The sequence below is a fragment of the Microcebus murinus genome, chromosome 13 (assembly GCF_040939455.1).
Source record: "Microcebus murinus isolate Inina chromosome 13, M.murinus_Inina_mat1.0, whole genome shotgun sequence".
Lineage (NCBI taxonomy): Eukaryota > Metazoa > Chordata > Mammalia > Primates > Cheirogaleidae > Microcebus > Microcebus murinus.
Window position 1 is genome coordinate 58,299,066 of NC_134116.1, and position 10,509 is coordinate 58,309,574.

A 10,509-nucleotide genomic window follows, 5' to 3' on the forward strand; every position below is an offset into this window, starting at 1 on the left:
CTTATTTTCTGTAAAATGAAAGTCTTGGGTGATCTCTAAAGCCCCTTCTAGCTCTAAATTTCCAGGATTCTAAATGCTCCTGAATTTTAACCTTTGCTTTATTTAGCCCTGGCTTGTGTGGGTTTGAATGATCCACCTGATTTTCCTGCAGCTACTTTTTCTCTTCCTCTGAAATAGCGGTATGACTAGTTGGCTTTAGCTGACTGTCAGAAAAAATGCTCAAATTCTTAGAAATGGGCAAACGAGATAGATAGGTATCTACCATGCCAGACATTTGGATTCCATTGGCTGGACTATTTTGGAACTCTGTTGAGGTATAATAGAATTAAGTTGCAGAAAATTGAGAGTAACGCATATGTAAATAAAGGTTATCTGGTAGGTATACGCATGATTTCTGACCTGTAGAAAAGATTACTGCAAATATTACATTTTATTGCCTTATAGGATATTAACCAGTTTTGCATTTGTTAGCAAATCCATTTCAACATCCCTGAGTGCCCAATCTTTAAATTCTTCAAATTCTCTAATACTGTCTTAATGGTTCCCCATTTAAGTAAAGAGATAAATAAAATCTTTGATTTGTGCTCAATTGATGTAAGAGTCAGGATTTTTATCACTTTGAAAATTATACTTGAGCAGTAATTTAGCTAATGAAATGTGTGTGTGTGTGTGTGTGTGTGTGTGAGAGAGAGAGAGAGAGTAATTACTAAAATCTTCCGTGCTCATTTGTTAATATTTATAACCACAAATAATCAGCTACTCCCACTGGGCTTTAGCTGTATCCACATTAAATCAGTATATTGTGTCTAATTTAGAAAGTTCATCATAGCCTAGGTGGATTGCTTTGAAGCTTTACAGGGTTCAAGAGAGATCACAGAAGCTGGCATTTAATATAATTATAGAATAATGATTACCACGTGTAAAAAATTTCTGAGCATAAAGAAGCTAGAACAAAACCTGTCTTCAAACTTCAGGGAGGTTATAAAAGGGCTAATTGGTTCAATTGTCCTTTCCTCCCACTCAAGGTGTTCAGTCCTTGAACCTTATCCTTGCCTGGATGAGGAGTCTGTTTAACAGGAATACTCTCAGTGGGGAAGAGTTGGTGAGACATACTGAGATACAATAGCTATTGTTATTTGAACTTGAGAAATCTGAGAGAAAGGATTGTAGCCCTGCATGGATATTTTGCTGCTCACATCAGAGTGCTATAGTAAATAATGTAATTCTAATTCAATGTTAGTCTGTCATGAACTGCATAAGGGTTTGACCTCTGTTTTTGCTGCAGGCTTTCAAATAAATGGGCATGAGATAATTACCACTTATAATTTGGAATCAGAGACATTGCTATTTTAGCTAATCTAATAGCAATCTGGGGCAAGGATAATACTCAGTCCTAACTAGAGAGAAGCATAGCTGAATCCCTAAAATTCCATGCACTCTCTATTTCTCCCTAAAATGCATTAATATTGTGTGTACTTTGTATGTTTATTAACACCTTCCTGCATTACCTGGGGATAGACATGAATTACAAATTAACCTCCCAAACCACCATTCACTTTCAGCTAATAGGTTTTTGATTCACGTACTAGATATTTAAAAATCACCTTTTGCTGAAATGAAAACCTCATAAAACAATTTTTTTTCAGTGTGGAAAGGAAGATAAAGTGAGGAGGTAGGCAAGAGATAGAGACTATTTTCTTTTGCAGTGATTGCAATAAGATATAATTGTATAATGCAAAACCCTAAATAAATGGAATTTGTGGAATCGAATTTTTTGTTCAAGCAGAGGTACTTTTTCTTTCACGCCTTGTTTTGAATCTTAGAACATGATATATATTGTGTTCATGTGTTTTCTACCTGAATAAAGTAGAAACTAGAGACTCATGTTGGATTACTCATGTTGGATTACTGAGATCTTAACAATGCTTTGGTTATTATCCTAAACATCAATGATCACTGAACAATGATCACTAGGGAGACAGAAGAATAGGGGGTCTTAGAAGAATCCACGGCCATGATAAAACAGCAGGTCCCCTAGAATTTTGCAGTGCAAACCTGAACAACTGTATCTTTCAGGTCTGAATGTTGCTAAGCTTAGCAGTGCGGACTGGACATTAAGCTGAATGATCTTCCTTGAGATGGAAGAAACTCAGAGACTCCCAGATTGACTATTTTAATACAGTCTGCTTCCTTTACCCAACAATGTGCAGGACTGGCTCATACAAGCCCCTAAGCAGATGAGAGGATTCAGCTATCCCTGGGGCAAAATGCATTTCTACCCTGATATAGTTGAATAATAATTTGCTCTGGGTAGCACCTAAAACAGCAAACACATAGCCAGGATTTCTACTTTCCTCACTCAAAACTGTAAAGAAATACCACAGAGGTAAAAAGACACCCACCCACCCCCAACCTCGCCTCACCAACAACCCAGGAAGACCGGGCACACGGCGTAGAAGTTCTGGGCCCGACCAAATCCTCAGCCCCTGTGCTGGCATTATCGGCAGTTTGTGCCCTGGTACAGGACAGGAGGGGACTACGAAGGCTGTGTCTCCAACCATGAGCTTGCTGCAGGGTCTCCTGCCCGGTGCCCCCGTCTCGCAGTGAAGTTCTTGCTAGAATCCTTGATAGAAAAGGAATTTGTATTCTTTGCCAGAGACTGTTGACAACTTTGTGTCAGTCACTATCCCCCTAAGACAACTACCCATTAGCACAGCCCTGGAATTCAAAACAACATCAGCATCACCATCTACATATCTGATGGGAAGTTTTGTTGTCATTCCCGCTTTTGTCCTAAAAATAGAGAGTAGAAAAAAACGAGGGGAAGGCGAGAAACCGAGTTTTATTGGCTGTTATAATTACTTACATTCCTGTTAATGGAGGTTTTACATATTCCATCTTTTTCTTCTCCCTTTTGACATCTCTGCGAGATTGACTCTGGCTGTTGCAGTCTGTAATTATGGGCCTATCCTCAGTGTATAAGATATTGATTTGCCTTCTTCAAGCAGTAAATTTTTAGTGACAGGAATTATCTTTTGTCAATTTCTTTTGCACTATGCCAGGCCCATGGGCTAGACACATAAGAAAATTTTGGATATGTGTTTTGATTATAAGGTGATCTAAAACAAGTTATTTAACTTCTCAGTTTCACTGTCTATGATAAAGAAGGTATAAATAATTGTAGAGTAGAATGTTTAAAGAAACTTACTCATACCATAGGGGTTTGGGTTGTATTATAATAGTTTATGCAGAATGATTAGCACACAGCGGGAGATCAACAGAGTATTGTAATTCTTAGTATTATTATTAATGTAAGTTGGAAATGCAAGGATTAGCTTTAAGAGATTACAACTAGGTCTAACGCCATGTATTGATCTAAGGATGAGGAGATCGCAAGGGAAGACTGAGACCTGCACCTACATCCTAGAGAAGGAGGAAGCAGCTTGCAGTTGGAATAGAATAAAAATGAATGGCTTTAATGTATTAGGTATCTCATTTGTGTCATTTCCCTTTATCTCATTTAATTTTCATAGTAACACTGCAAAGTGGTAATTTTCCCCATTTTTTAGTTATTAAGTTGAAGCCCTACAATTGCCCAGGGTTACCCAGCTCCTAAGTGAGGGAGGTGGTCCATGTGAAGGCAGGCCTGTTTTCCCTAGAGTCCTAAATGTTTCCTTTTCAACTTATTGAATGAAAAGAGGCCCATCGAAGACGCCTTTACTCAGTACCCCCAAATAAATGTAAAAGGACAATGAGCCCCTCATACCTATTTATGCCTGGTAGCACTTTCCAACTTTCATGTTTACTCTCCACTGTCAAGATGACATTGTTCCAGTTCACTGATGGAACACTGTAATATCAGCCGTTCCAAACACACAGGAGGAAGGACCTGACGATGAAAAGATGGAGAACAGCTGCAATAACAAGATGGGCCTCCAGGCAAGCCAGCTCCCTCCCATTTGTCCGGATCAGCTGTCTCTGCTGGAATAGGATAGCTCCCATTATTCCAGTCTTCTCGCTATCCCTGTTGTCAAAAAATCTGCAGCACAAACACCCATCCTCCAATGCTCTTAAAACTATATGGTCTTGTATTACTTGCTAATTAGAATTTAAAATTGAGTTAGAAGTGGCCATAGATGACATATATAAATGGAACTTTTTACAGATAGAAAGAACAATAGTGCTTCTAGTGTGCTGGGCTTGGCTTCCTAACTGGATCAGAGGGCAGGGACCATGTCTAATTCACATTTATAGACCCACCTCGCTCACACTCTCACATAGTGCTTGGTACACAGTGAGTACTCAAAATATACTAGGTCATTAGAGCAGTAGCATACCAGGAAAACTACATAAATAAAAGAAGGATTTTTTTTCCCCTTTGTCTTAACATCTTTAGGTTGTTTTGCTAGCTTGCTCTGGGGAATATATTAATGAATGTTTCACTCAGGACACATCAAAAGCCAATGTGGAGTGTTTTATGGTCTCTCAAATGTTCTTCTATCTTTGTTCAGCAGGCACGCTGGGGTATTCTTATTGCTCTATATTTATCTATTGTTGAAATAACACTGTAGCTTTTCATCGATGATAAATTGGCAATATTTCATAACGTGAGTTTTGGGTTTTACAAAATTTATTTTGAATAGGTAATGCATGCACATAAATCAAAATTTTAAATGCACAAAGCAGTAGAAAAAAAACAAAAAAACCTCTCTTCTACCCTGTTCTTCAAACTCCCAGTTGCCTTCCTTAAGAGCAGCCACTGTTACCTACTCTGTCATTCCAGAGGATGCATTTTGTCTTAGTCTGTTCCAGCTGGTGTAACAAAATTCTTCAGACTGGGTAATTTATAAACAGCAGAAATTTATTTCTCACAATTCCAGAGGTTGGGAAGTCCAACATCAGGGACTGCTTTGGTGTCTGGTAAAGACTTGGTCACTGCTTCCAAGATGATGCCTTCTTGCTGCATCCTCACCTGGTAAAAGGGAAATAAGGGGTGAACTCTCTCCCTCAAGCACCTTCATAAGGACACTGATCTCTTACAAATCACCTCCTAACCACTAAAGGCTCCTAAAGGCTCCTCCTCTTAATATTGTTGCATTGAAGATTTTCAACATGAATTTGGAGGGACACAAACATTCAAATCATAGCACATGTATATGCATTCTCTGTCTCTCTCTCTCCTCACTCTTTACTCTCTAACAAATATGATACCATACTAGTATTATTCTTTTCTTTTGCAAAAAGAACTTTACAAACAATTATTTAATTTTTTTCATTTAGCAATATATCTTGGTGATCATTTATGAGCACAGACAGACCTACCTCAATATTTTAATGGTTGCAAAATATTCCATTCCATTCCATTCCACTTCCAAAGAACAAGATATGTCTTTTCTCTTGTTTTAGGATGTTTGGGGTATTTCCAACTTTTTGGCATTATAAACTGCTGTAATTAATATCCTTGCATATGTATAATTTCAGACATATAGGAGAAGTTCCTACAGAATCAAAAGATATCTGCACATGAAATGTTGAAAGACATTGACAAATTATTTTTGAAAATGATTGTGTTCCTTCATTTCTACATTAGTAATATATGAAAGGGCCTTGGCAAGAGAGTGTGATATCAATTTTGTTTTAATATTTGCCAATCTAATGGATTAAAATGGATCTCATTATAAATTAAGTTGAATGCCTTTACAAATGTTTAGAGCCATTAATAGATTTTTTTCCCTGTGAATTGTTAGGACACTATGGTCATTTTCATACAGAATTTTTTTTTTCTGTTGTTTGTAGAAGCTGTTTATATTTTAAGGAAATTAGCCCCTGGAGTGTTGAGTTGCAAATATTTTGTTTCCAGTTTGTTCATTTTTTTTTTACCTTGCAGAAACTTTTTCTATGCAGCCCTTTAATTTTATATGTATTCATATATTTTATTTTTAAATTTTTATGTAGTTGAATGTATCAATCATTTTTAATGGGTGCCAGGTTTTGAGTTATACTGGATAGTCATTATCCACTCTGAGATCATAGAACAAATAACATAAAGGAAAAGAAAAAACTTTCATGTTTTTGTCTAGGCTTGGAGATGAGATTATTCACATGTTATTTTAGTGGTTTACCTTTCGTTTTTTAGGATTTAGGTTCATTTTTTCATTATTACTCGTTTATAGTGTTTCGTTTTGGTGTTATTATTTTTTAGCATTAGGAGGAAATCACAGAAAGCACATGCCTGTCTAATTAGCATCTGAATCCTCTACTCATTTTTACAATAAAATCTCTTGAAGGAGTTGTATATACTCACCATCTCTACTTCCTTTATTTCATATATAAGTGGGGATATATATATATATATATATATATATATATAATTCTTTACTATATATCCTTCATTTACACATAGACAATAATATTTAATGGCTAGAAAAGATTCAAGAAAAAAAAATAAACACCTGTGTACCTACCACCCAGCATAACAAGTATTACTAGAACATTATCAATACCGTAGACCGCCAGGTGTGCAGCACTCCTAGTCACATCCCTTCACTTCCGCACACCCAGGGGTGGTCGCGATCTTCTTACGATTCAATTCTATTTCTTAAACTGAAAAATGTTATTACGTTGGTGCAATCCTCAGGACTAGCTTCAAGGGCATGCACATAAGTGTGTGTGCATGTGTGTATTATAAATTACTGGTCATAGGATATGCATATTTTTACTTTACTAAGACCAAATTGTTATTTAAAGTAGTTGTAGAAAGTTAAATAATATATACAAACACATAATATATTTCCCATTGATCCCATCCTTACAAACACTTTAGTATAAAATTTTAACGCACTGTGGTTTTGACTGTAATGTCCTCACTATTAAAGAGGTTTGGCATTTTGGGGTTGATTCTTCTGTTTACTCACATGTGTTACCACCACCCTTGGGGAAGGGAGGCTTTTTCTTTTCTGCTTATCTTTACATTTAGGGGACTTTTGGTTAACAGATGCTATTCATTTTAACTAAGTCAAACTCACTAATCTTTTTATTTATGGTTTGTGTGTTTTGGATCTTGTTTTAATCATTTGTTCCTACTCCAAGATCATAGAGTTATTATTCTATATTTTCTCCCAAAAGTCTTAAGCTTGTGGTTTCTATACTTAGGTCTTTTCTCCCTTTAATTTATTTTTGTGTGTGCTTTTTTGGGTTGTTATTCATATGGCAAACTGATGATGACAGAGTATAATTTATCAGGCAACCCATTCTTTCCTCACTGATCCAAAATGACATTTCAGTCATATACTAGATTTCATGCTATGTATGGGCCTGTCTCTGGGTGCTCTGTGCTGATCCACTGGTCTCTTTCATATTCCCGTGCAATATTATGCTCTTAATTAATCAAAGCTTCATTATAAACATAGGGAAATGATACCTGGCAAAGGGCTCCCCTCATCTTGTTCATCTTCTATAGAACTGTTGCAGCTATTCTTGTGCTTTGCTCTTCTATGTACATTTTAGAATCTTCTTATCAAGTTCTGCAAAAGACTCTGGATTCAGTGTGAAAGAGCATTTAATCTATAGACCAGTTTGGGCAGAAACAACCTACTTTTTTTTTTTTTTTAAGAGGTGGGATCTTACTATTTTGCCCAAGCTGGCCTCAAATTCCTGGGCTCAAGAGATCCTGTGTCCTCAGCTTCCTGAGTGGCTGAGACTACAGTCCTGGGGCAGGAAGGTGACATGGTACATGTCATCATGTACATGGTACATGTACAGGTACATGACATCACGTCCTGCACCAATGTAATTTGTAATATACTGAGTCTTTCTATCACAAACACTACATATATATATAAGACAATCAATATATATACATTTATTTAGGTCTTCTTTAACATATTTTAATAATGTTTATAATTCTCTTTGAAGAAGTCTTGCACAAATTTTGTTAGATTTATTCCTAGATGCATTATAATTTTGTTGGCATTTTAAGGGCTCTGGTTTTGGAAAATTATGTCCCTATTTTTGGCGAGTTTCTATGTAGACAATCTTATTATCTGCAAATAACAAAAACTTAGCTTTTATAATTCCAACATTTTATTTTTTCTCATCTTACTATGCGACGTTGAATCAAAGTCATCATGGTCTTTATTTTAAAAAGGATAAAGTTAGTATTTCATTATTAAGTATGGTGTATGCTACAAATATTTGATAGCTACCATTTTTTAATAATAGCAATCATCACAGACTAAGTTATGCTGTGATGGCAAATAACATCCAAATCACGGTGGCTTCCAGCCACAAAGGTTTATATTTTTGCTTTCGTTATATGTCAGCTGTGAGCCGGTTTCTGCTCTGTGCCATCTCCACTCCCCATGATTTTTCATTTGGGAATCAAGGTTGAAGAAGCAGCCCTTATTTGGGAATGAGACTCTTGGGGGCGAGGGGGAGAAGAGCGATAGAGAAAACATGTGTTAGCCCTTAGAGCCTCCGCCAGGACAGAGTAGACAGCATTGCTGTTTTTCTGTTACTCCTGGCAGAGCAGGTCACATGGCCCACCCTGGATGTCAGCCAACTGGGAAGTACACTCCTCTTGTGATGAGGAGGTGTGCGCAAATATTTGGGAGCAATAATTTCTCGCTCTTTCATTTAAGAAGAATCTCTATTCTTTGTTTTAGTGAAGCACTTAAATAGTTCTCAGTGCTCTGTTTTCATCATCATCATCATCACCATCATTGCTTAACAATTATTACCCCTGTGTAGACTTAATCTCACAGATCCCTGACTAGCAGTACTTCAAGCAGCAGCCAAAGGGATCCTTTCAAAGCATAATTGTCATTCAATCCCCAAGTCCTTACCACTGACAGGCACACTTGGAATGAAATCTAAAGCCCACGTACGGCTTTCCTGATTGAGCTGGCCCCTGCTCACCTCTCTGACATCATCTTCTATTATTCATCCCGTAGCCCAGCATGCCTGGCTGGCCTCCCTGCTTCCCTGCAGCTCAGGAAGCATGAGCTTCTCCAGAGCCCTCCCTCTACACAAAAGGGCTTTCTCCAGATATTTGCTCGGCCCTTTCCATCAATTCACCTGGTCTCTGCTTCAACAACACATTGTCAGATGTGGCCTTGTTATATTAATTAGCAGTTTCTATTAATTATCACTCTTTCCCTTTTCCCTACTTTATTTGTCATCATGGCATTGTCACTTCCTGACATTATTTATTATTTTGCTTTTACTGCCTGTCTTGCACCCTAGAGTGTAAGGTCTGAGCAGTCAGGACTCCCTCTTGTGTATTACTCACTATATTTCCTGTGCCTACAACAGTGCCTGGCACGTGATAGAAATTCAGTAAATGTTTTGTAGAATGAATGCATGGATGGATCTTGCCTCTTGTAAACCTCAGTGCAAGTCTTTTTCTCTAGGTAGCTGGTTACTTGCTGTCTCCTGAGTCCACCTTGGCCATGTCCTCTCTGTTCTTTTCCTCCTAGTCCACCTCTAATGGAAAACTCTTCATCACTAACCTCTCCAAATAGTGCCTATTTCTCATGGCCCATTCAAGCCTCACCTGTTTTGTGAAACTTTTCTCAGTCAAAACCAGAACAAAATCTACGCTCTCTGAATACCTATTGCATTCATTATATATGTCCTTTATATCTAGACTTTGTTTTTGCTTTTACTAATTACATGTCAGCAGGGTTAAGTATTTCATGTGTCTTTGACTTTAAACCCTTTCAGAAAGAGTTCTGTGTCCTTCTTTTGCCAAAATTCCCAAGGTATCCCATTCATATGTTCACAGTGAGTACTTACTGAGTGAATGAATGAATGCATAAAATAAAATGATGCCCTACTGATATGAATGATGAACTTTCAACAAATCAGTTCTCAGTTTTACATTTGTTGCAAATTCTGAAGACGACGTTACTAAAATTAAGATATCTTCACTTCCTGGCAAATTTCTCTTCATTTTTCACGACCCAAGTCATACCTCACATTGTTCATCTCATCCACCCATCCATTCATTTATTCATAATAGTGATATTAGTTACCATTTGAACTTGTGTGCTCTCTGCACGTTGTTCCATTTTATATATAAAGAAACTGGGTCTCAGAGAGGTTAAACTCATATTCTAAAGGGTGATAGAAAGAAACAATTACAAAGCAATGTGATGTATTGAATAGAGAAATGTATGAGTTGCCCTAAGAACAATGAGGATAATGTACCAACTTTACCTAACAGTTGGGCAGGTGGTATGGTCAGAGACAATTCACAGATAAAAGTGACCTCAATTAAACTTTGATGAATGAATGAAAATTATGCAGACAAATGAATAAGCCAAGGAAATGACACATACAGAGGTTCAGCAGCATGACATTAGAGAGAACAATTTCAACGGGGAGCAAAAGCTTTCTAACATCACTCTTTGCAAATGCTTCTATCACAAATACTTAGTGTGCCATTTGCAACTGTGAGTTCAGGAGTCTGTTTCCATTATTAGATAATGTTTTCTTCATTTCTACAAC